This window comes from Camellia sinensis, chromosome 3 (assembly GCF_055761805.1).
Source record: "Camellia sinensis isolate YWXY chromosome 3, ASM5576180v1, whole genome shotgun sequence".
In the NCBI taxonomy this organism is placed as follows: domain Eukaryota; kingdom Viridiplantae; phylum Streptophyta; class Magnoliopsida; order Ericales; family Theaceae; genus Camellia; species Camellia sinensis.
The window spans coordinates 86,937,391-86,944,458 of NC_138963.1; positions in this window are offsets into that span (position 1 = coordinate 86,937,391).

Consider the following 7,068-nt stretch of genomic DNA (forward strand, 5'->3'; position numbering starts at 1 on the left):
CACTCAACTGCGGGCAAAACCTCTTCATGTGCCCAGGTTGTCCACACTGATAACAAGTCAAGAGCTGCCCCCTGCCCAAACTCTGACTCTGCGGTCTAGCTGAAGAAGAAGCAGCTTTCTGACCCCCACCCTTCTGCGGGCAAACAGAAACCTTGTGACCCAGCTGGCCACACTTGTAACAGGTGAAATCCCCCTGACCACCTCTCCCGGAGCCTGCACTCGGCACTGGGAAGGTCGATCTAGAGACTGCACCCTGAGACTGCTGAGGGTTATAACCCTTCTGTCTCCTGCCATCACCCTGACTATCCTGGCTCCTCTTGGAGCCTCTCTGACCCTCATCCTCCTCCTGCATCATAAGCTCCATATGAGCTGCAGCGTCCACTAGGTGTCTATACTCTCGAATATAAGACCCACCAATTCTCAACTTGAGGCCCCGCCTCAACTTCCGCTCAAACTCATAGCAACGGCGTTCCTCAGACGCCACCAGTTCAGGTGCAAACCTAGACAGACTGGTAAAAGTAGCCTCAAACTCGGCCACTGACAAGCCCTGCTGATTAAGCCGGCTAAACTGATCCCTCAGCTTCTCCCTAGCTGCTGCTGATAAAAACCTCTCCTGAAAAGCATTCACAAATGCCTCCCAAGTACCACCAACACGAGCTTTCTCGTACTTCCACCATTGACCCGCATCTCCCTTCAGTTGGAAGGATGCCAAGGTCACTTTCAGTGCTCCGTCCTCGATGCCAAGCATCTCAAACGTCTTCGTTGTCTGTTCGAGCCATTCATCTGCCTTAAGCGGCTCTTTAGGATCCCCGATAAACTCGTCCGGATTACACCGAAAAAACTCCCTTTTCAAGAAGGAAGGCCCTGTCTCAGCTGCCTGATTCCCAGCTCTAAGAATACCCAAGGCTCCTGCTATCTCTCTGGCCAAGGCACCCATAGCCTGCTGACCTACTGGCTCGGCCACATTGGCCTGCCCAACTCCCTCCTGAACTACCGGAATCTCTTCTGGCACAGGCACCTCCTGCCTACCCGGCCTACCACGCCTACCGCGTCCTCGTCCTCGTCCTGACATCCTAATAAAGGAAACAAAGCCATTAGCACATTAATAAATGTGCTGAAGCTAAACACTCGTGTCCTAATGCAATGGACAACAATAATTCACTCCACATAAGCACATAAACACATAAGCACTTACGAATTTCATTTCCGGATAATAATAGTCCCGAGGCGTTACTAGAGTTCCGGTTAGAAACAGCATTGATCAAGTGCTTTTCCAACAAGACTCCCAGAAACTCAAGGATCCAATCAATATCCTAGAAATTAAATCCCATACCCACATAGTCACATAAGCATGTTATCAAATAAACACATAGCATATGGTACTACATCTACGTCTCTATCAAGCGAGACAAACCCATTGTGATCCTAATCACTTCCCACGTACCCAAAGTATTCGAACCCGGTACGCTCTGATACCAAGTTGTAACGCCCTCAAAATAATAACATTAAACCCATCAGATAAGACATGCATTTACATATAAACTAACCACATTCCTTTATTTCATTGAGTTTCATTACATAAGTATTACATGTTAACATCAAAACAAAATGCCCTACGGGCTTACAGCTTTCCAAGTTAACACTTGGTTTCAACAAAAGAGTACTAACTCGTTTACACATTAAGCCCTTGGCTTGAAGTTACATGTAATACATCAAAAGTAAAACAACTACACTATGTCCGCCTCTAGCCTCCCAAGCTATGTCCTTGGAGGTGGCATGCTTCCTGCACCTGAAAATGATATTCCCATATAGGGTGAGCCACAGCCCAGTAGAAATACACTAAACCAACCATGGACAATGACTAAAACATTAGCAATTGATAGTTGGTCAACACTGATACAATCACATAAATAACATATTTATGTCAACGACTTACAAGTCCCAATTACTTTTCATTTTCCCTTTAACAACAGATAAGCATACTAGCTCTATCATCATTTCCACAGATATGTATAAAAACTATATCTCACATTCAGATAAGCATAAAAACTATATCCACATTCTCAACAGATATGTATAACAACAATATCCTCAGATAAGCATATAAGCTGTATCCACATTCTACAACAGATATGTATATCAACAATATCCACAGATAAGCATACAAGCTGTATCCACACTTCACAAAGATAAGCATATGAGCTCTATCTTCACTTCTCTAGACAAGCATATAAGCTGTGTCTACGGAGTTCATCCCCTATCTCCTCCCAATACCTATCCGGTTTAGAGGTACATCCCCTATCTTCCCCTAAACCGCGGAGTACATCCCCTATCTCCTCCTCTACACATAACGTATACAAACACAATGGTTCTATATACAATCACACATTACACACAATTAATGTATTCTATCAACCGTCAAGTTCCATGACACATTCCATTGATTAGTTTCCGTTTACCTAATCATCATGCATTGTCTACAACAATCTCGACTATCCTCCACCGATAGCCCAAAGCAGTTATTTCTAAACAGAAAATAAATGCACAAATGGATATTCAATCAACATTTCTTTTCCTCACCATTAATTATTCCAATTAATCAATCAATGTAATTAGGCCATTTTCCATAATTACCATTTCAACCCTTAGGTCCCATTTCCATCAATGATTCAACAATCATTCCATTTTTTTCTATGCCAAACATGCATCTAGGTTTATTATGAATAAAACCCCAACTTTTGTAAAATTACACAAAAGCCCCAAACTTTCACAAAATTACCAAACCAAGCCCAACATCTCAAAATACCAAAATTTAAAGACAAGACCCATAGAGAGGAGTAGGATATCCCTACCTTAAAGTTTCAGCCAAAAAGAGATGAAGACTCCAAGATCAACTTGCTCCAAATCCAAACTTTTTCAGATTAAATCGAAGCTCTCAACACCCTCTACCTTTTTAACAAAGGCCCTAGGCTAGATTCACACCCTAGGGAGATCAAACCTTAGAGAGAGTGCAAGTTTAGAGAGAGAGAGTGTCGGATTAAGGGTTTGCTCAAAGAAAAGAAGTGAAAAAGTGATGTTTTAGACGCTGCTGTGCGCTGATATAAAACACGCTCGCTCGAGCGAAGGATTGGTCGCTCGAGCGACCAGACACAGAAAACTCTCGCTCGAGCCAAAAAGTTCTCGATCGAGCGAAGAAAAACCCAGACCGCTCGAGCCACGAAAAGCTCGCTCGAGCCAGGAAATGCAACTCTCAGGTCCAGAACCAGACGCAACACCACTCTCGCTCGAGCGACATACTTCTCGCTCGAGCGAAGGACCAAAAATCTGGGCAGCAACACTAGGCTCCCAAACGCAACCAGCCTGAAACAAACCTGCCCAACGCATCTTATAACTCAATATACAAAGTAAAGAGGATGCAAACTAGAAAATAAACAACTACCAACATTCACGGACACATGTCCGGATCACTGTACAACAAGGGTAAGCCTGGGACCACTATAATTACATCAGCAATGCCCATGTCCTTCATGTCAAAATGTTTATTCAACATTTTCTTGGTAGTTTTAATCATGTCATTATTACTACCAATGATGAGCATATCATCTACATAAAGACATACAATGACATAACCTTTATCTGTGTTTTTAATATAAACACATTTGTCACACTCATTAATTTTAAATCCATTTGACATCATTGCCTTGTCAAATTTCTCATGTCATTGCTTTGGCGCTTGTTTTAAACCATATAATGATTTAACCAATTTACACACTTTTTTTTCTTTCCCTGGAACAGAAAACCCTTCTGGTTGTTCCATGTAAATTTCTTCATTTAACTCACCATTTAAGAAAGCGGTCTTAACATCCATTTGATGAATTTCTAGATTGTATAGAGATGCAATGGCAATTAGCATTCTTATGGATGTTATTCTAGTAACCGGTGAGTACGTGTCAAAGTAATCAAGACCTTCTTTTTGTCTAAATCCTTTGACTACAAGTCTTGCCTTGTATTTGTCAATTGATCCATCCGCTTTCATTTTCCTTTTGAAAATCCATTTATATCCAAGAGGTTTACAACCTGGTGGTAAGTCCACTAGTTCCCAAGTGTGATTTTGCAAGATGGATTCAACTTCACTGTTGACAGCTTCTTTCTATAAAGGAGCTTCAGGACTGGACATAGCCTCTTTAAAAGTTGAAGGCTCATTTTCTAACAAATATGTTAGAAAATCTGGACCAAAAGATTTTGAGGTTCTAGCACGTTTACTGCGCCTAGGTTCCTCTTCTTCATTTTGATCTAACTCTTGTTCTTGATCATGTTCTTGATCCTGACTAGTAATAGCATCAAAAGATCTTTTATTAGTACTAGTCCCTTGTCCAGTCTTCTTTGGAAATACATATTCAAAGAAAGATGCATTCCGAGATTCAAAAATAGTATTTACATGCATTTCGGAATGTTCTGATTTATGAATCAAAAACCGATATGCACTACTATTCTTGGCATAACCAATGAAAATGCAATCAATGGTCTTAGGACCTATCTTAGTCTTTTTAGGACTAGGAATAGCCACTTTAGCCAAACACCCCCACACTTTTAAGTATTTGTAGGATGGTACTCTTCCATGCCACAATTCATAAGGTGTTTGATTTATTTTCTTTCGGGGTACTTTATTTAAAATATAATTAGCAGAAAGTATTGCTTCCCCCCACAAGTTCTGAGGTAATCCAGAACTAATTAACATGGCATTCATCATTTCTTTTAAAGTCCTATTTTTCCTTTCAGCAATACCATTTTGCTGAGGTGAGTAAGGAGCGGTGGTTTGATGAATTATTCCATGTTCTTTACAAAACTCACCAAAAGGTGATTCATATTCACCACCTCTATCACTTCTAAGTTTCTTGATTTTCTTACCAAGTTGATTTTCAACTTCATTCTTATATTGAATGAAAGTTTCCAAAGCTTCATCCTTGGTTCGAATTAAATAAACATAACTATATCTAGTATAGTCATCTATAAAAGTGATAAAATACTTTTTCCCACCTCTAGTTTGAATTGATTTAAAATCACAAATGTCACTATGAATTAATTCAAGTGGTTCTGTACTTCTTTCAATTGAATGAAAAGGAGTTTTAGATAATTTTGCCTCAACGCAAACTTCACATTTATGATTTGAATCAATGTTAAATTTAGGTAAACATTCCATATTAATTAATCTACGCAAAGATCCATAATTAACATGTCCTAATCTACCATGCCATAAATTTGAAGACTCAAGCAAGTAAGAAGAAGATGTAGTATTATTAATAACTGAGGGTACAACGGTCATTACATTTAACTTGAAAAGGCCATCAGACATGTAACCTTTCCCTACATACATCCCATTCTTAGTAAGTACAAATTTATCACTCTCAAACACTAGCCTAAACCCATTCTTACTCAACAAAGATCCGGAAACAAGATTCTTGCGAATGTCCGGTACATGCAGCACATTGTTGAGAGTGAGTTCCTTTCCAGATGTCATCTTGAGTACAATCTTTCCTTGTCCTTCAACTTTGGAAGTTGAGGAGTTGCCCATAAAGAGTTGTTCACCATTATCCACTGAAGAATAAGATGTGAACATCTTTTTGTCGGCACAGATATGGCGAGTAGCACCAGTGTCCACCCACCATTCTTTAGGATTTCCGACAAGATTTGCCTCGGAAACAACTGCAGAAAGATTGATGTCATCGACACCATTGGAAATATTATCCACTTCGGTCATGTGGGCTTGAGCAGGCTTCTTGCTTGTTCTTCTTTTGTTTTTGCCTTTGCTACGGCAATCTTTGGCCCGATGTCCCTCTTTGTCACAGATGTAACATTTGCCATTAAACTTGTACTTTTTATTATCCCCCCCTTTAGAGCCTTGTGATGAACTTTCTTCAGAAGACTTTCGTTTCTTGGTTTTTGAAGCATGTTCCACCACATTTGCCTTAGACTCCATAGGAAGCTTACCAGCCCGCTTTTCAGAATTGCGGTTGTCCTCCTCAATCCTCAAACGCACAATCAACTCGTCCATAGAAATTTCTTTGCGCTTATGTTTGAGGTAGTTCTTGAATTCCTTCCAGCCTTTTGGTAATTTTTCAATTAAGGCTGCAACTTGAAAGGATTCACTGAGAGACATACCTTCTGCGTGAATGTCATGCAGAATGAGTTGGAAATCTTGAGCTTGGCTGATCACAGTTTTTGAATCAACCATTACAAAATCTAAGAATCTGCCAACCACAAATTTCTTTGAGCCGGCATCTTCCGTTTTGTACTTTTTCTCCAACGATTCCCAAAGTTCCTTTGCTGTCTTGATTGGACTGTAGACGTTGTACAATGTGTTGTCAAGTCCGTTCACGACGTAATTCCGGCAAAGGAAATCGGCATGTTTCCAGGCATCAACCGCAGCAACCACTTGCCGGTCGGTTTCATCCTCTTTCAGGATAGAAGCATCTTCACGGAGGAAACGAGCCAGGTTCAGAGTTGTAAGATAGAACAACATTTTCTGTTGCCATCTTTTAAAGTCAGTTCCTAAGAACTTCTCTGGCTTTTCACCGTGATTTACCGGTACTGTTACAACAGGAGAGGGGGTTGGCGTCATTGCAGCCACCACAGTAGTACTTGTTTGGGCATTCGTTTCAGTAGCCATCAATTCTAATATATAAAACAAAATTATAATTAGAATTTACACTACACAGAAAATTAAACCAAATCCACAGAATTAAATTCCGTAAAAATAAAAGAAACAAGAATGTAACTTTTATTTTCCAATTAATTTGAAAATAAAATAAAATTTTATTTAAACAAATTAATTCCACACAGAAAATTAAATTCTGTAAAATAAAAGAAATAAAAACTATAACTTTTATTTATCAATTAATTTGGAAATAAAATAAAATTTTATTTAACCAAAATAATTCCACACAAGAAATTAAATTCTATAAAAATAAAAGAAATAATAACTATAACTTTTATTTTTCAATTAATTTGGAAATAAAATAAAATTTTATTTAACCAAATTAATTCCACACAAGAAAATTAATTTCAGTA